This window comes from Felis catus, chromosome C1 (genome assembly GCF_018350175.1).
Source record: "Felis catus isolate Fca126 chromosome C1, F.catus_Fca126_mat1.0, whole genome shotgun sequence".
In the NCBI taxonomy this organism is placed as follows: domain Eukaryota; kingdom Metazoa; phylum Chordata; class Mammalia; order Carnivora; family Felidae; genus Felis; species Felis catus.
In genome coordinates, this window is record NC_058375.1 from 73,634,360 (window position 1) to 73,654,766 (window position 20,407).

Consider the following 20,407-nt stretch of genomic DNA (forward strand, 5'->3'; position numbering starts at 1 on the left):
GAGTAGTAACATTTAAAAATTGCTGATTTCATGGGGGAAAGAAAGCATCTCATTTTTGTTTTAATTTATATACCTTGATTACTGGTCAGTCTGTCCATTTTCTTTCCATTTATTGGCTATTTGTGTTTCTTCTGCAGAGTATCTGCTCATTGGCTCTGCCTGTGTTTCTTTTGCTGTGATTGTCTTTTCTACTTTGAAGGAGTCTTTCGTGATACACCATTTGGTGGAACACCACACATTGGCCAACAGAGAGAACTACTAGGTTTTGCAGTTGCCTTATCTATAAGATGGGGTAATATCAGATGGATCCATAATCATTTTTAATAGATCAAAATATTTAAATCTTAGCCATTTCAGACAATTCAACCCATAGACTTTGCCTTGCATGTCTCATGGGGAGTTTAAGAGACTCAAATAAGTGGAGTATGCAAATACTTTATGAGCAACAGGCATGAAGCAAAGTAAGGAACCCACTAGTACATCCATAGTAATCTAGGTACAAGCCATTTTACCTATGGTGTTTCACCTATTTCTCACCACAACCCTGCTAAGTATATTTAGCAGATGAGGACACTAAGGCTCTGCCAGTTTAAGTCCTGTGGCTCATAAGGAGCAGAGCCAGATGTTAGCCTGGGACATTGGGCCCCCTGGCTGGTGATCTCTCTACTATGAGATCCTACTTTCCTCCAAGGCCAGAAACGGATTTCCTCCCAGGTATAATCTACTTCTGTGGCATGCTAAGCAATGGACATCAGCCAAAGCTGTGCAGACACAGTCTGGATCAGCATGGTGACCAACTAACTCTCATTAACAACATAAAGAGCATTATTGAATGTGATTATTTTCTTTGGAGATGATTGTGTTTCAGAGACTTGCAATTTTGGGCACCTATGAATGTGTTTGGTTCATAAGGCTAACTGCTATAATGATTTGGAATCATGACCATCTTGGGTAATTCCTTAGGTCATTTTCATTTACAGTTGCCTAGGTTATGACAAGGCAGATTCACATCCCTTATAATGCAATTGGGAGAATAATGCTTTTAGAATTCTGAAATTTCCAAAGAGGTATCATGTTCTTCATAGTCCCTTACCTCTCCATCTGGGCTTGTGAGAATAAACAAAATCCCTAGAAGAATAATATTTCTAGAAATATGAGGAAAAACTTAATTTCTTTCATTTTATAGCCAGATGTTTTCCAGCAGGAAAGAAAATCTCCATAGAATGTAAGATTCCCAAACAAATAAAACTTCCAAAAGAATTTTCCTTTTAGCAGATCTCGTTGTATTACTTGCAAACTAGCTGGTGAATAAAAGATGCTTTGAAGTTTGCATAGTCAATTAAAAATATTTCTTAGGGATGAGCAGACGCATTCATAATCTATCAACAGATATTTTTCTTGATCATCTCCTGTGCTTAGTTCATCTTTATATGTAGTACTTTAGTAACCAAAGCTGCCGTTAGAATTCATGAACAAGCCCTAGACCAGGCAGTGTGGAGACCATTGACTGAGGTGGCCTTGCAAATTAGGAAGGGGATTAACTCTAAGGCAGAAACCTGTAAATTCCACAAAGGAGCAACATACAAAATCCTGTGGGAGTAAAAGTGGAAAGGGGTCATCTTTGCCTGTGGAGACCAGGGCAGACTCTGAGGAGGAGGTGGCATATGGGATGGGAAGGCTTTGGGCAGACTGAGAATGGAGGTTGGGGATCCCAGGCAAAGGAGATAACAGAAGACAAGTCAAGGGGGTCCCAGTGATATGGAGCTAAGGTGGGGTGGGGTGGGGTGCAGTCAGGCTGGGCTGGTAAGTGGGAGGGAAAGCGGGTACTCGGGCCAGAGGATGGGGCTCTGGCAAATGAACCTCCCGGGGTGCTACCATCCACCTTGCTTCTTGCCAAATCCCCGTCCCTGGCCCAGTGCCGTTCAAAGGAGGTGCTTCCGGTTATTGATAAACTCAATAAATGAGCAAGTGAAAGAACAAAGGCCAGAGGAGCAATAAAGGAGGACAGAGCCTTCAGGTTTATGGCAGCGCATTCTTTTGTCTAATCCACTCTCGGAGCACTTTGTAAGTTGGTATATTTATCTCTAATACAGTAGAATCTCCCTTTCCAGACTGGTGGTTCGTTACCCCCCAAAAAAAAATCAGTTAAAAGGAGTATTATAGAAAACTATGCACTTATGGCCTTAAATATTTTTATTTTATCTTAACATACATAAATGAACTTTTACTTACTAGCGCGCTCTCTCTCTCTCTCTCTCTCTCTCTCTCAATATAGAGCCAAGGCCTTTTCTTTGAGTAAGGGTCCACTGATTGAAGCTTCCCCAGTAGTTTTGCATAGACACATTATAACCCAATGCCTATGATTTCCAGCTTGGTTTCTCTTAATGTAGGAAACAAACTGAAAGCAATCCGAATGCAGGGCCATTTTGAATTTTTACTATCTTGCCCCAAATATTTACAGTTGTTTTGTCCACATCTCATTGGACAGCATTTTTTGTTTTTAGCAACTGCTTTTACCAAGTGTTTCCAGATTATTCTAGTTTAGTTTTCATTTCTTTTTTGTTCCTGGAGCTCCTATGTCATCAGATTACATGATATTGACCAAAATTATGTAATTATAATCTCAAAGGAATTTGGAATAAGGAGTCTAAACAACAACAACAACAACTGACTCTTGATCGGCACACAATTCAGACTGTAGGAGTAGAAATCCGCAGGTAACTAGAGCCACTCCTGTGTTCAAACGCTGAGGTCCTCAGTCAGTGTGTGCCCCAGAGGGACAAGAGAGTGTTTGTGAACCGAGCAGCTGGCTAGTCTGGGGTGAGAGAGCTTCTAGGGTTCTACGAGCACCTCTTCCCACAGTACACTGAAACCTTAACCAGACCGCATGTGTGTCCTGCACGCTTGGTGTAAGGCTGATCTGTCTTAGGGTTCACCTGAGGCGCTTAACCTTAGAAGTGCCAAGGAGATGCTGCTCTAACACTTAAACTTATCACAGAGTCCCATGGGGTGGCCTTCACAGCAGGCGTTGGAGTGAAACTCTGGGGTGTGTAATTGTTTCAGCATAAATCTGTCCATAGTGGGGAGGAAGTCTCTTGGGGATCATGGAACAGTGCTTGGCATGTTGCTAATATGTATTAAATAGCTCCAAATAAAAATGGACGTGGTTTCCTGCTACACTAGGCAGATTGCTTGGCTCTCTGGGAGTTGAGTACTTGCAGGAGAAAAATGAAGGTTTCCAAGACTCTTGACTAGTGTCCTAGCAAAATTCATTTTCCCTTGTCAAGATGGCTGGTTTCCTGCAGGAAGGAAGGGAAGGCAGGCCCACCTGAGCAGGTCAGGCCAATGCCATAAACCCTGATGATTCTTGTCCTGCACAAAGCAGGCACAGTGACCCCCTGGGAAGAGAATCTGGGTCTGGGTCAGGAGCCAACCATCCTATTCATTCTTGTGCCAAATTGGCCACATACGCTAAAGAAACTCCTTTGATCCATGAATGCCCACATTTTTCCCCCTGTAAACTGAGGGTAAGTTGAAAGCATTTGTGGAAGTCCTTCGCTGTCCATGACACGTCATGTACGATTCAGGGCCAAGAACCATGCACTCATCTGCCTCCTTATCCTCTCTTCACTTGGAGAAACTGAGCAAGACCTGACTAATTCTGGTCTCCCAGTGATCCACCCACAAGAGTTCATTAGTGCCTCTGACCTCGAAATGACTCTACACCTCAGGATTACCCTTGGAGCATGAAGATCATTGCCTAGAAAAATTTCGGGGGGGTCGGTCGGGGGGTTGAAATACTGAGGTTGTTTTGGTTTGCTCTTCTATCTTCTGACTGCTCTGAGGATTTTTAAGATCCTTTGTACCTACCCCCTCCTCTGAATACCCAGCACCTCCGTCTTCCCAAACTTCCGCCACTGAGCACATGTATAGAGCCTCCCCTCGTGGAGCAGTGTGGCCTTGTCCTGCTCACCTATGGAGTTGTGAAGTCAGGTGGCAGAGCAGGAAAAACCACTCAGCTAGTGACTCCAGGAGCCCTGGGCTTTGTGATCTCCACCCCCCTCCCCCCGGAAACCCCATGCTGCCCCGTAACGGGGAGTGGAGTCAAGCTCAGGGGTGAGTCAGCTGGTAAAACGTTCCATTACAGTGTATGAAATGCCACTACCATTAAAACAAGCAAAACCAAAGTAAAACATTGGTGAACAAAGAAATGATTTTTTCCGAACAAACGGACGGTGTTTGCATCTGATAAGGGACAAGTGAACCTGTAGTTCTTCCTGTTTAATAGTGGCACGGGCCCAGAAAAGTGTTTAGAATGTGTTTCTGGAAGTTGTATACAACAAGGCTTTCTGTAGAGCCACCTTTGAGACCTGGGGTTGGGGTGAGGAGGATTAGGAAGTGGAGACCCAGGGAGGGAGCTGAGGACTGGCAGGGTTGGGAGGGCCCCAGGCATCCTGGACCAGGTGACACTGCCATCTGGCTCCAGTTTCGTGGGCTTTGGAAAGCAAGTCGTGTTCTGAAGGCAAGGCAAGGAGGTTCCCAGTGCCAGGGAACGGGGTAAATGAGAATTTGTCTCTAGGCCACGGATTCTGGAATTTCCCATAATTAACATTCCAGCTGAACATTCAAAAGGCCTAGGCTCTTGGTAGGCCTGTAAATTAAAGCAGGATCAACTATTTAGAGTCTAGTTGGGAGAGTAATGGTCTAGGAAACCATTGCATTTGTTATCTGTGAATGGTGACTCAGTTTTTGCATTTGTAAAGTGGCAATAGATGAAGAAGTTTAAAAAGTGTTACTGCTGACAAGGATCTTAGAATTAATGTAGTCGAATTCCTTCGTTTTAGAGAAAAGATCCTGAAGCCAGACAGGTGAAGCTTGTTACTTTTATAATATTAATAATAATAGAACTGACTGTACTGAATGAGCTAAGTGTAGAAATTCATTTAATTTTCACAAATTCTTTCTAAAAAGCTGTAACTATTATCCCTACTTCATAGATGAGTAAACTGAGACTTAAGAAGGCTGAGTACCTTAGGGGCGCCTGGGTCGCTCAGTCGGTTGAGCGTCTGACTTCGGCTCAGGTCGGGATCTCGCAGTTTGTGAGTTCGAGCCCCGGCGTCGGGCTCTGGCTGACAGCTCAGAGCCTGGAGCCTGTTTCAGATTCTGTGTCTTCCCCACTCATCCTCTGTCTCTCTCTGTCTCTCAAAAACGAATAAACGTTAAAAAAAAAAATTAAAAAAAAAAAAGAAGGTTGAGCACCTTGCCCAAGGTCATGCAGCAAGTAATGGGCACAACTGGGACTTACTATCAAGTCTAGTGGATTCTAGATTCCAAGATCTTAGAGAAAGAACTCGTAGCAGCACACGCAGAAAACTTTTCTGTTTTATATCTCAAGGGTCTGAAGAGAACCATAAAGGTGAAATGTGAGGAAGAAAATGGTGCTTTTTAAAGCAACCCCATGCTGCGTTGTCTGACAATGATGACGGAGAAAGAGTGCTGACTATGGCTCAGATGCTGCATTGATTTACATACCTGGATTACATCAACCGTTTAATCCTCACTTCAACACTCTGAGGTAAGTGAGCGTATTATTCCCATTTAGTAGATTAGTAACCTGAGGTGCAGAGATGAGTCAAGGTCACACAGGTAATAAATGGTCGGATACGAACCCACGATCCTACCTTCTATGTTGTACGTGCATCTGACATGCCTGTTATTGGATGTGTTCCCATACAACTACCACATAATGGCAATTTACACTTATTATGATGACCTTGATCACTAGAGACAGATTAAAATGTAATCGCTAAGATGCATCTTATTGTACTCAAGTGCTCTGAAGATGAGTAGTCCATCTAGTCTCCAGATAACGCTTCTAGATTGATAACTCAGTTCCTGACCATTCACCCATAAGGATCTATTTGCTTAGGTCGAAGGGATGCGCCTGGCTACAGTTCACCCTTTCCTCTTCAGAATTGGATGAGAACCCCGCCCTGCCTTTAGTCTCAGCTTTGCCCCTTTGACTGGTTGTCTCGAAGTCTTGTTGCAGATGGGACAAGCGGTAGGTTTTGTGAAATTGTGGCATCCCTTGGCGCTGAAAGGTACAGAGTGAAATTACTTAAAGTAGAAGCTCTTTTCCAAATGATTTCATGTCTAAGATTTAAATGATTCACTTGAGAAATGAATCAGTTTGGGTTTTAGAAGTTACTGTAGGGTCATTTTCTTTTTTCTTTTTCTTCTTTTGCCTCTAATGGATAATTTGAGGGAATTGGCTTTTATATGAAGAAAATAAAACATGAGTTTGCAAAGTTAACATCTGATCTTATTGCCTGGTGGGATGCCTGGGAAAAGGATTTTCTGATGAGTCTTGGATCCTGAGGTGCCTGAGGGCAGGAGCTACATATATGCTATTCTCTTTGTCTATTATTTAATGCAGGAAAACTGGACACTGTAAACTTTCTGGTTAAAGGATATATAGGAGCTGATTTGAAAAGTCAAAGTTCGAACTAGAGAGTTGACCCCTATCTGGGCTAACCATCCCTCCTTACTTGGGCTTCATTGCAGCCGCCTGCCTGCATCTGACTCTGAGCTGAATGGTCGTCCCCACAGGACACAAAGTATGGGTAAATAAAGCTGATTAAGTGTGTATTTTATTGATCCTGTTCCTTTTTTGGAATAAGGCCCATTGAGTCATTCCAGTCTTCTTAGCTTTTCCTCTTACATGGTAATACCTGTGTCTGAGCATGAAGTTGGTCCTAGGTGTGTCTATCCATGGTCCCTAAGCTCATGAATAACTTCCACTCTTTTGCTTAGCTACTTGTTTAATATTTCTACCCATCTTCAACTCTTCAAGAAAAGAATTACTCTTTCACTCTGTATTAGCAACCCGTGCCCCCTTTTTTCCTTCACTTTAATTTTACCTTTTCTGAGGAGAGATCTGGTCTTAAAATTGTTATAGCTATGGTTTATTGAATGCCATTATGTATTTGGATCTATGCTTGGAGCTTTATTAACAATTTTTAATAGTCGTCACTGTATACTTACTATATGCCAGGCACCGGGCTACATGCTTTACAGATGTTGGTTCACTGAATCCTTGTAACAAGCTTGTGAAATGATTATTATTATTAAGTCCATTTCCCAGATGAGGAGACTGAGGGCCTGTGAAGTTAACTAACTTGCCCATGGTTACCCAGCTAGTAAGAGGCAGAGGACAGAATCAGGCAACTCAACTCCCTACCTTATACTCTTAATCACTACGACATATAGTCTCCCCTTTAAATCTGTAGTCATGCATATTCTTCATAACCATCCTTCAAGGTCAGGTGATTTATTGTACATAAACTACTAAGATACATATTTTGATCTCAGGTCTGTCTGCTTCCCAAGCCCACACTCTTTCCTTTCTCTAAGTTGCCTTTGAGAAAGATAGACTTTGAGTTGCCCCCCATTACCTGCCTAATTGTACCTTTCTCAGGCAGAGAGATAGGCAGAATTATTTATGCCACACATGATGCCTAAGCATGTATAGTGGTTTAGTCCATTGGTTTACCAATGATTTTAAGCTTAGTATCCTTTCTTCAGATTTTATGTGGTAAACCAGTATGTTCAAGAGATCAAGACAAAGCTACTATGCTTGAATTAAGAGTAGGGGATCAATGCCCTTTTTGTGCCTACCGCCTATAAGCCACGGTTTCTTCAGCCCCTCTATCAAATTTTGAAGGACACCAAAAAGTACAGCTGGAATATCACTGATTTCATCCTAAGTTAGGTACACATGGCAACCATCCCTAAGTGGAAAGTTATTTATCCCATTTATGTATTTATCGAGCATAACCTTATTCCAAGATATCAATGGTCTCCAAAAGAAAAGTATTGTGCTTATCTCAGCCAGAGGTACATATTAAACCTGTCTTCGTATGGTGACCACTAAAAGAAATTTATTTGTAAGATCGAATCAATAAGCATTCCTCTAGTGCCTGCTAGTCTTGAGAATACAAAATTCAATATGACATGGTAACTTGTACTCTACATTATAATATAACTATTATTTTCTCTGTTTTCTGACTCATTTAAGCACAGGCAGTTAAGGCCACTCTAGGACTACAGTAACAAAGTGAGCTGTCTTGGATTTTTCCTCCCATAGGAACATCAACATCCAAGCCATGGACACATCAAGAACAGTGGTCACTCAATGATTTTACTAAGCAACTAGCATCAATCATAGTTCACTTTCTTCCTCCAGACAACCCAGAGAATATGCCAGGCATGGCCCTCAGCTGCTGGTTTCCTTTATATGAAGGCAGATTTATCATAGATAGATAACTCACGGTGAGATGTAGAGTATCATAAAACCAAATTTAAGTTTCCTGGCTGCATCTATTATCTTTACCATTTTATTATCAGACTGATCTTCTGAATTTTGACATTCAGATATAATGACAGGGAAATTGTACTCTTCTGGAGTGAGGAAAGTGGGAAAGATGCCATATACATCTTTCAGGGTATGGGTATACGGGGTGTGCCAAAGAATAGTACGTGTCCATCAAATACCACTCCTTTGTCTTTTAGGCACACACCTAGACTACATTTCCAAGCCGTCTTTGCAATTAGGTGGCACCGTGTCACTTAGTTCTGGCCTATAGATGTTGGCAAAAGTGATGTGTACCATTTCTAGGCTGGCCCACAAAATCACCCTACACAGGCCTTCCTGGTCTCTCTTCCTGTATTTTCTGGTTGAGTGGAGAGGATGAGTATTTAGAGGAGGGTGGAGTCAGAAGGTGGAAAGAGGGTGAGTTTCTCAATTACTATGTAAAGCAAACCCTCCTCCATCAACCTGCACTGGACTGTGACAGTGAGAATCAAAACTTCATTGTGCAAAGCCACCGAGATTTGGGGAATGCTTGTCATAGGAGTTAGCCTACTCTGACTAATACAGAGGTAGTGAATCGAGCATAAGAATTACAACCAGACAACGCTAGGTTCTATACCAACTTTTCCATTTACCAGCTGTGTGACCTTGCACCAATTACTTAGCCTCTCAGAGTTTCAACTTCACTTGTGAAATGGGAATATAATAACACTTACTTCATAGGATTATGGCAGTACTCTATGAAAACATATGTGTATAGTGTCTGTTACATAGCAGGTGTAGGAAGATTACAGATTTACTCACAAAATCCAATTGTGCAAAGAAAATGTAATTTCTTTATTTCTCTCTAACTGACTAAATTTTCTTCAAGATCCTTCAGCCCTGAGGTAGTAGGGAAACAAATGTGAACTTTAAATGAGCCAATTAACAATATGTCAGTCTCCTTTTGGTTTAAAACCATCTTTTTCAGGTAGATGATCAGGCTTTTGGAATCCTTGCCCTCAAGGTGGTAGATGGGGGAGTTTGCTCTGTCACCATGGCAATTGGGAGTGGTCCCAGAAGTCTTCATCAGGCTCTTGGATGCCCTCTGAGTTCTTACTGGTCCTGCTGGATTTTGTCCTTTCTCTGTATTATTAGTGCTTGCACAGCTGGCATCTGCTTCAGGAGACTTGAGACCTCTTTTCTCTCAGGTTTGTGATGGCCTGGTGGACCTCTCTTTTGGCCCAGCTGGGGCTAGGTAGCCTTCTGAGGTCTGGCTGTGACTCCCCCATATGCTTGCTGGCCCAGACTGTCCTTGGCGGCAGGGTCATTTTGCTCCACCGTGATGACCCTTCTGGTAAGCTGACTATCCAGAAAGTCAGTTACTTTCCAATTCTTTCTCTAGAGCATCCAGGAACTTCTGAAACTTTCCATACAAGAAGGAGACTTCAGGAGATTAGCTCAAGCTCTCTCTCAACCTAACCATGACTTAGCTATGATATGACTACCACATGCTGAGGATGGGGGTAGGGCCAATGCTCTGCAAGACAGTATTTCCCCAGAGACTCAGACAAGGATAGAGGCCTCTTTGCTCTTGGTATTTGGGGCTGACAGACTTAAGGGTAACCCCTTGTGTTCCCTACTTCCTGGTTTTCATTCCCTTGTTTAATCTCTGCCCCTTGCATATGGGTGGGTCCTGTGATTGCTTCTACCTAGTAGAATATGGCAAAGGCAAGCAGTAACAGTCATGTGATTATATTACATTGTAGAAGACTCCATCTTGCTAGTAGACTCACTCTATAGACTTTCCTTGCTGACTTGATGAAGTAGCCATGTTGGTAAAGTCCATGTGACAAGAACTGTGGATGAACTCTAGAAACTGTGGGTGACCTCCAGGGTCTGTGGAGCCCGCAGACATCAGCCAATAAGCAAGGGCCTCGAGTTATACAACCAGAAGGAAATGAAGACTGCCGAAAATCTAAGTTCGGAAGTGGGTTCTTTCCTGCCAAACATGCAGATGAGAACACAGGCTGGTTGACATATTGATGGCTGCCCTTGCAAGATGCTAAGCAGAGGACCTGTGAGATAATACATACATGTTGTTTTAAGGTGCTAAGTTTGTGGTAACTTGTTTTTCAGCAATGATTAACTCTCAAGAACTTTGGCTGAGAGGAATCATTCACAGCATTCATGTCCCCTCATTTCTTTCCTACCTCTGCCTCCTTACACTTCACACAGTCCTCTGGGGGCTAGAAGGACAGATTTTAACTTTCCTCTTCAGTCTAGGGGAGCACCCCTTCCTCTGTCCCCATCTATACACACATCATCGTTTCCTCCTGCCTGAAGTTCACTCTCTCTACTTCCTTCGTGCTCAGGATGTAGAGTGGCTACTATGAGACCAAAGTTAGAAGAAGAAGAGGTAAAAGGTATAATGAGGATGTTATATTAAAAATATTATCCTCATGACACAGATCATAATACATAGTTTCTTTCCCTCTAGTTGGTATGAACCTCATTGTTTTCCCAGGTCAGGAAGTTATACAAGCCATCTTTAACTAATTTTCTCTTGAGTTTTGCCCCATCTTAAGCTCCTCCTGGCATGAGGAAGGTCATCGAAGCTGGGAGGCCTGCACACTCAGATATAAATATGGCTTCCTGGTTTCGTATCGGGATGCATCTGTTGGTAAGATGATCAGGATAAGTTACTATCCAGTTTTGGCTCATGAAATATAATCACAGATGATTAGAGCTGGAAAGAGAAGTATAAAGTCCAAATACTCTCATTTTCTAGAAAAGGAAACTGAGGCCCAGGGAAGTAAAATGACTTGGAAAAATTCACCCTTTTAGTTATTCCAAACCTAGAACCAGAACCTGAACATGCCAACAAGCAGTCCATACACTAGCTGTCTTAAGATATCACGTACAGACTGCAAATAAGCGTGTAGCAGACAATTCTTTATGAAACAAGCCTTGCCAAAGTGGATTATTTTTTAAATCCACCTTCTTGAGACCTCTTCTTTTTGCAAGAATTAAGTTTTATCCTTTTTTGCTGGTAAAAGAAAATCTTCCCAGGAAAAGTCAAAGAATAGCTGCTTTTCTCTGACCCGCCAAATGGTAACAGCAGCTGTAGAAATATGTCCCATCACATCCCAGGGAGTGAGAGGTGGGGCATTTACAAACTTTGGGGTCCAGTTGGGGTTGTCTGGATCTGGGCAGTCTGCTGACCTTGGCCGGAGACAGAATTTTTTAACTGTGCTTTTATGTATAGTCTCTTCTGTCTCTATCTCTCTTTTTTCCTCTGAAGAAGGGGAGTGAGTCTTTATATCATTTTTTCTTTTTAGTCGTGAGTTTCTGACAAAGCCGGGGAAATATGAATACAGCCTTTGTGAAAATGAGTGAGAATCTTCTTTAGAAAACAATTCTTTTATCACTTTTATTCATTTTGCAGAGATTCCTTTCACTTCTAGAATTAGAAAATGGTCTGGGTCATAGAGAATGACCTTTTTAAAGCATGTTGTTATCTTATTCCTAATTCTCATAAGAGAGCTCCCTGCAGATGAGTAGCTTGAGACACTGTTAACGTTGCTTCATTTTGTTCTTTCCCAGTCCAACAACAGTCAGTTTATGATGTCAAGCACGGTGCCGTCTTTCCATTTTGTGTGAGACAGTGTAGTGTGGTGGATAAGAACTCTGACTATGGAGTCAGACAGACCTGAGTTCAGAGTTCTGTAATTTTGGATGAGTTTGTCTTAGTTTCCTTACATGTAAACTGAGGAGAGTACTAGTACTTAGCTCACAGAGTGTTAGGAACATCTAGCCCAGAGTCTGGCGCATAGAGGGTGCTATCGTAACACACGGGGCACTTTCTTAGAATCACTGAGCACATTAGTTTGTCCATGTTCCTAGCTTAGACTGAAAATTCCACTGAAGCGGGTAATATGTCTGTCTTGTTCATGGGCGGAATCCAACATCCAGCTTGGTGCCTACTACATAGTAGGTGCACAGAACATATTTATGTGAATAAATGAATAGACAAAAGAACGATCAAGAACTGATAACTATTATTAATGTTACCTTGAACTTGGGCTGCACACCAGCAGATCACACAGGCTAGCTGAGTCCTCTCCACAGCGTCTTGTTCCATATGCACATCCAGGCTTGCCCCTGCAGAGAGGTGGATGTCAACTCTTCTGGGCCTCCTATCTTGGACATATTTAATTCAGGTTTAGCAATTTGGATAGGCATTCCTTCATCATCTGGCATCAGTGGAAGCCTATAGAAAATTCTAACAACCAGACATTTAAAAAACCAATATCTAAAGAAGAGCCAGAAAGGGCAAGCGTTAAAATAATCTGGTTAGAAAAGCAAAGTTTCTCGTAACTTAGTTCTCAAAATTCAAAACCTAACACGAACCCCTCATGAGTTCAATAATTTCTAAGGAAACTGAGGCTTTTAATGTTCCTGTTCCATTATAGATAATTTCCTTCTCATAGGAGGCCTCTAACAGCAGTTGAGATGGAAATAAAAATAGTCTGAGGAGAGAGAGTGGGAGAAATAAAAAAGGAACATAATATGGAAGTGAGGGAGGTCCCTAGGAGATGGAGAGTTTTGTAAACAAGCTTTCTCTAGACAGTGATTGGATTCATTTTTATGTCTCTAGAGCCTAGTGCAGAGCATGGCTGTGTTAGCAGATCTGCACACATTCTTGGGGGGAAGGGGACCTACGGGGTGAAGTCCTGGCAGAGGAGATGGGGCTGGAGCACAAACAGAGCGGGGGGGCACCAAAGCAGAACAGAAAGAGGAAGACAAGTACTTGGAAGGAAAAAGGGAGAGAAGACAAGAAGCTGGAGTGAGAGGTTCTTCTCCCACTTTCCACTTGTCCTCTTTTGATTTCTTTAAGAAAAGCAACAAGGGAGAAATATCAAGAGCAGAGAGTTCTAGAAGGATTTGAAGGCAGAGGTGGGAGAAAGACTAAATTCCTGGGGGTCTGGGTGGCTCAGTCAGTTAACAGCCTGACTTTGGCTCAGGTAATGATCTCACAGTCCATGAATTTGAGCCCCGCGTGGGGCTCTGTGCTGACAGCAGAGAGCCTGGAACCTGCTTCGGATTCTGTGTCTCCCCCTCCCTCTATCCTTCCCCTGCTTGCACTCTGTCTCTCTCTTTCTCTCAAAAATAAGTGAACATTAAAAAAATAAGAAAAAAAAAAAAAGACTAAATTCCTTGTTCCTTTTTTTTTTTTTTTGCTCCGAAAAGGTTAGACCTCTGGTCTGATTCTCCAGCGCCTGTTCCTATTTGTATATATATTTGTCTCTCCCAATAGACCATACCCAACTTGAGGGCGGATAATGTTTTAGCCCTCTCCGTTTTCACCACTGGACCTAGCTGGGTGCCTGGTTCATTTGATGTTCAATGAATTGAACTGGCAAGAATAGTTGATGGTACCTGTGAGTGGATGTATCCATATACAGAAACTGCACTTCTTCATGATAGTGGGGCAATCAGTTCTTTCTCTGCCCTCTGTCTCATTTGGGACATACACAATAAGGATCAGAAAACGGTAAATAAAAAGGGAAATTTTCTGCACTTTCACACATGATGTTATTCAAAATCACTAGAATAATTTAACCAGAATAGTATAAGTCAACTCTGTCCTTAGAGACTATTGAAAGCGTATCTCTGAATGAGACAAAAGGCATTCAGAAGCGTGCACCAGTGTTTCATTATAATCTACTTGTTCTCATCTCAGATTAACTTATTCCATGAGTATAAGGGATACAATTTCTTCCAGCTATAAGGTCCTGTCTATTACAGGCTAGTTAGTGTTAGAAATAGGTAAAGTCATGACGACATATACAGCTAGAATATTTTAGAAACAGAATATTCAGGAGATGAGTTGGGATGGAAGGATATAAAGAGGGAAAGAAAATAAGGATAAGAAGACAGAAACAAGGAACAAAATGCTCATGCAGTGGAGTATAATAAGGCTACATTGTTCTTATCTTTGATATGTATAAATGATCAAGCCTATGCTCCTACATACTGAGGAGGGGAAAGTGTGGTTTAAGACGTGTTGCAAGTTAGCCCTTGAGTGACAGAAAAAATGTATCATGTAATTCTACGTGAGACCAGCTTCTCAGCCCTTCCTGGGTCCTAGGGTCCCTTTCAATAATCTGATGAAAAACGAATGGGTCTTTTCCCCAGAAAAATACACAACCATCCAAAATTTTGCATGTGATTTTGGAAGGACACAGACTCCTGCAGCCCATCTATGGACTCTGTGGCAAGACCCCTTCTGGTAGATAAATTCTCCATGTTCCTTACCTCTTATCCCAGATTTGGGCTTTCAGCTGCCATTTAACCCCAGAGCAGATGAGACACAAGTGCTCTCCGTCTGTGGGTAGGGGTGATCTGGTGTCTTTTTTGTATTTTTGGTGCAAACAGTTGGTCTTCCAGAAATGGGAACTGCTATTAATAGCTGATGTTTGGCTGAGGCAATCTGAAACAGTTTTCTCCAAAATGCTCTACGGGCAACATGAGTGAAGGAGACAAACCAAACACTAATGGTTTACATGAGTCTGTCAAGGGATATGTGGGGATTAGTGGTAAAGGGAGGGGAAGAAGAGGCCATGCATCAGTGTGAGATGCCTCAGAGCCAGCATGTGGCAATGTTACTATGTGATGTCACACATCTGTTTTCAAGCTGTGATATGCCTTAGACTAGAACAAATAGATCTAGCAAAAGGTCAGGAATGGCAAACAGAATTCATCTTCCTTGGCAGTTCCAGTAGATTGTGTGATAGTCGGTTATACTGGTTCCCCCCAGTGAATCACTCCTCCTGGTATTCACATCATTGTGTAACCACCTCCCCTCAGATTGAGGCCGCTCCTCTGACTTGCTTTAACCAGTGAAATGTGACAGAAGTGTGGTTGTACCAGTTTGGGCTGAAACCTTGAGAAGACCTGGACGTGTCTGCTTTTTGCTCTTGGGAGCCCTAAGCTGCCATGTGAGAAGTCTGTTTGCCCTGCTAGATAGACCATGTGGAGAGGCCATGTGGAGAGAGGAGGGACCCTGAGACTCCATGAAGGAGACTGCAGCCAACAACTGAGGCTCCAGCCATATGACCCCAGGCAAGTCATTCCAGCTACCCCCAGCTCTTTTTGAGCCATTCTAGCTGAAGCATCAGACACATAAGTGAAGAAGCCAGTTTAGATGTTCTTGTCCCAGCAGAAGATATGAGAAGCAGAGATAAGCCATTTCTGCTGTGCCCTATCCAAGTTCCTGACCCACAGAATTCTGAGAAACATTAGTGATGTTTATTTTAAGCAACTAAATTTTGGAATAACTTAAAAAAAAAAACAATAGAGCACAAAAACATTAATTTTTACCTAGAAATGGGGCATTGCTACAACAAAAACATAAACCCGTGGCATTGGTTTGGGGGCCAGACAGTGAGTAAAATCCAGAAGAGCCTTGAGAAGAATGTTAATGATATGCAAATAACAATAAGAAAATTGTATTGGAGGCTAGAGAAAAGTTGACCTGAATTATGTAATGGCAGCAAGTGACACTGTAATCACGTGGAAGACAGAAAATATATATCTAATGAACTTGTGGATTTTCCTGAGGAGATGATCAGGCAGAATGTTGGAAGGGCCAAATGACTGCTTTTAGTGGTGCCTGATAAGGCACAGATAGAGAGAGAGAGAAATTAGAGAAGGAACCGTTTAGTTTTCAAGCAGAATCACGAGGAAACATTCCCAACCCAGAATCTGCTGAGCTGGAAAATAAAACAGTTTCTCATTCCCAAACTCTCCAGCCTATAAAAAAAATTCTTAAAGTAAATAAAAATCTGGAAGCAGAGATGAATTCCATGACACTGTCTTGGAGGTCAAAACTGGATCAAAGGTGTGGTTACAAGACCCTTTGTGAAAACCTCGGAAAGATTTAAGGTTGTATTTTGTAGACCTTCTAAGAAGGGCAGCAGGGTTTTAAGAATCGTAAGGCCCTGTTTCCCATACTGTCTCAGCCTGACAAAAGAGTTTGTAAGAGTCTTCATGGCATTTTCCCATGGCACCCTGACTCTCAGCCCAAGGCAGAGTGGAACTTATTTTGGAGAGATTTATGAGTGTGAGTGTTTTTAATGGATTAAATTATAACTTGATATAGGAAGCCTACAAAACTTAATTATATCAGCATGGGCTAAAAGGGACAAAATGGTTAAAAATCAAAAGTAGCCTCTGAGACCCTAACCTCTAATCGTCGGTCAGAAAGCAGATTGAGAAAGCTATTCTGAACAAACATAAAGCATTTCTAATGGAGAAGAAAGAATGACTCAGTAGGCAGCACCAAGAGTCACAGAAAACTACTTTAGGGGGCAGAACTGAACCCTTTGCCAGGAACATTCTCTGACTTTAGAGTTGAGGATTTACAGTAGAGAATTTCAGAATTGCTATGGACCAGTGACTTCTATGTGCCTCCCATATCCCTCTCCCACTTATGAATGGGAGTGTCTACTGTGGTTATCCTGTCCCTTTCTCACTGCTATATGCTGGGTGTATGGAGGTGGAAAACTTACCTTTTTAATTCACAGGTCCTTGCATTTGAGGAACCATACCTGAGTATCTGTACAGAGGGGACCACACATCTGCAGCTATACCTAATTTAGATAATGAAATTTCAGACTTTGAGTTGACACTATAGCCATGATAAGATGAGACTTTTGGAGATCTAGGTAGGGATCACGTTCCTCCTGCATGTGAGAGGAACCTGAATTTCTGTGGTCAGAGAGCAGACCATGGTAGCTCTCAAAAGCTGGCTCCCAACAATTCCTCCCCTGGAAGTATGTACAAACTGCTCTTCCCATAAAGAGGTGGAGATTACTTCTTTTTCTCATTCTCTTGAATGGTGGATGATACTATGACTGATTTTGACCAGAAGAATGTGGTGAAGTGATGTTTTGGGAACGGGCAGCTTCCACTCAGGAAGCCTATCTGCCATGCTGTGTTAAGCCCAAGAAAGACAGAGAAATCAGGTAGAGAAGAACTGAGGTTCTCCAGTTAATGGCTCCATCTTAACTCCCAGCTGAAAGTGAGCACCAGCTGTCAGTCATATGCATGAGCCAACATGGACATTTGATCTTAGTTAAGCTTTCTGATAACTGCAGCCCAGTTACATGGGGTCAAAGAACCATCTATCTGGGCCCAGACAACACACAAAAATGTGAGAGATAATAAAGTGGTTGTTATGTTAAGTCATTGAGTTTTAAGGTGATTTGTTATGCTGCAGTAGGCAAGTGAAACAGGTTCGTAGTGGTTTCTTGGAGTACTATGTTGAGAGAATTTTTAGGCCATATGTCAGTTTGGTAGGAAATACATTGTAACTGATTGCCAGTCTCTCATAGGGCCAGGAAGGGAGAGTGGAATCCTGTGTAAAATGGGACTGGAATCACAAAATCACAACGTATGCTATCTTAGTAGAGCTCAGAAAGAGTCACTGGCAGCTTTTTGTGAGAAAATTGTGATTCCGAATAAAAGTAATGAAAAACCTTGGCTTTTGTTTAGCTCTGAGTTTCTCTGTTTTGAGTTTTCAATTTATTAATTTCTGAAGAACTTTAACTAAAGAGAACAGACAGTGAAATGGTCAGGCCAAATGAAACCCTAAGGGATTATCACTAGGATTCAGCCATCTCTGTTTTCTCCCTTCTCTCCTTCCACACTCAGGGCTGCAAGTAACTGTGAAGAGTCCCTGGAACTGTTAGCATCCCTATACATTGTATCCCTATACATCCCTATACATAGCATCCCTATACATCTGTATTTTCCTGAATTGTCTAAGCTCAAGCCCAGTATAAAATAGGAGTGCTGCACCTGTCTGTGAAAATTTCACTTATTCATTTTAATTTACCTACAGTTATCCTATGTGACGTATGTTATATACAGCTTTGTCTTTGCCAAACATCTCTCCAGGGACTCAGGAGACAGAAATAAACAAGGCAAAAGTTCTAAGCAAGTCATAGTCCCTATCTTCAATGAGCTTGTGTTCTAGTGTCCAGAAATCGATCTGGATATTACATCAGGATAAAAACAACACGGCAACAGAGGTACACGATATAATCCTAACTAGCATTTATTGTGCAGTTACCATGCGCCAAGTGTCTCCTCTAATCTTCTCAAAATTTTTAATTTTAATTACTTTTTATAACATCTTTCTTGAGATATATTTCACACATCACAAAACCCATCTCTTTAAAGTATATAATTCAGTGCTTTTGGTATACTCACAGAGTTGTGCAACTATCCCCAGCATCTAATTCCAGAGCATTAGATCACTCCAAATAGAAATGAGACCTACTCATCAGCCATTACTTTCTATGCCCCTCATCTCCCTAGCCCCTGGTGATTACTAATCTACTTTTTATCTCTATGGATTTGCTTATTTAGAACTTTTTGTATAATTGGAATAATTCAATATATGACCTTTTGGGCCTGGCTTATTTCATTGAGCATAGTTTTCAAGGTTCATCCATGTTGTAGCATTTATCATCTATTTTTTTTATTACCAAATACTATTCCATTGTACGGATATGTCATATTTTGTCTCTTTACCAATTGATAGACATATGAGTTGCTCCTTTTTAAACTATTATGAGAGGGTTACTAGAGGAGGTGTGGGAGGGGGGATGGGCTAAATGGGTAAGGGGCATTAAGGAATCTACTCCTGAAATCATTGTTGCACTATATGCTAACTAATTTGGGTGTAAATTTTAAAAAAGTTAAAATAAAAAATAAAAATAAATAAAAAATAAAATAAGCTATTATGAACATTGGTGTATAATATTCCTAGGTATTTACATAAGAGTGGAATTAGTGGGTCATATGGAAACTCTATGTTTAACTTTTTGAGAAACTGCTGAATTATTATTGTCTGTATTTTTTATTTTAGCCACTCTTGTGGGTGTAAAGTGGTATCATGTGATTTTGACTTGCATTTCTGTAATAACTAATGATGTTGAGCATCTTTTCATGTGCTTGTTGGCCATCTGTATATTTTCTTTGGAGAAATACCTATTCAGATCATTTGCCTATTTTTTTTTTAATTTTTTTTCAACGTTTATTTATTTTTGGGACAGAGAGAGACAGAGCATGAATGGGGGAGGGGCAGAGAGAGAGGGAGACACAGAATCGGAAACAGGCTCCAGGCTCTAAGCCATCAGCCCAGAGCCCGACGCGGGGCTCGAACTCCCGGACCACGAGATCGTGACCTGGCTGAAGTCGGACGCTTAACCGACTGCACCACCCAGGCGCCCCCATTTGCCTATTTTTTAATTGGGTTGTTATGATCTCTTTCATTGTTTAGTTTTATATATTTATATATTCTGGATACAAATTCCTTATCAGATATATGATTTACAAATATTTTCTCCTATTCTGTGGTGGTGTTTTCACTTTGATGATGTCCTTTGGAGCCTCCAATTCTTTAATTTTTATGATGTCCAATTTGTTTATTATTTCATCTCTTGTGTTTTTGACATCACATCAAAAAACTGTTTTCTAATCCAAGCTCATGAAGATTTACTCCTATGTTTTCTCCTAAGAGTTTTACAGCTTAGCTCTTATATTTAGGTCTCGGGTCCATTTTGAGTTAATTTTTATATATGATGTGAGGTAGGGGTTCAGCTTCATTTTTTTTTTTTTTTTGGATATGTATATTCAGTTGTCTCAGCCCCATTTGTTGAAAGATTATTCTTTCCTGCTGAATTGTCTTGGCATCCTTGTAGAAAGTCAATTGACTATAAAAATGTAAGGGTTTATTTCTGGACTCTCAATGCAATTCCATTGACCTAAATGTCTATTTTTATGCCGTCATTTAATCTTTATAACAGTTATATGAAGAAGGTACTACTAAGGCTCAGGGACTTTGGGCATTTTGTTGAAGATCATGCAGTTACTATGTAGTGAAGCTAAGACTGGAAACTTGGATTGTCTGATACCAAAGCTCAGACTAGAAAGCTAATAAATCCTCTGCTCTCCCAGGAGGGATGGCTGTGGTATGGGTTT

General features: G+C 41.4%; 1 long non-coding RNA gene across 1 annotated transcript in view; it reads left to right on the forward strand.

The window, feature by feature from the left end:
* LOC109502437 overlaps positions 1 to 20,407 on the forward strand; it is a 75,021-nt gene that overhangs the window by 6,978 nt on the left and 47,636 nt on the right. The window contains exon 2 of the long non-coding RNA XR_006584469.1: positions 5,396 to 5,575. This is a non-coding gene — a long non-coding RNA (uncharacterized LOC109502437). The remainder of the gene's footprint in view (positions 1 to 5,395; positions 5,576 to 20,407) is intronic.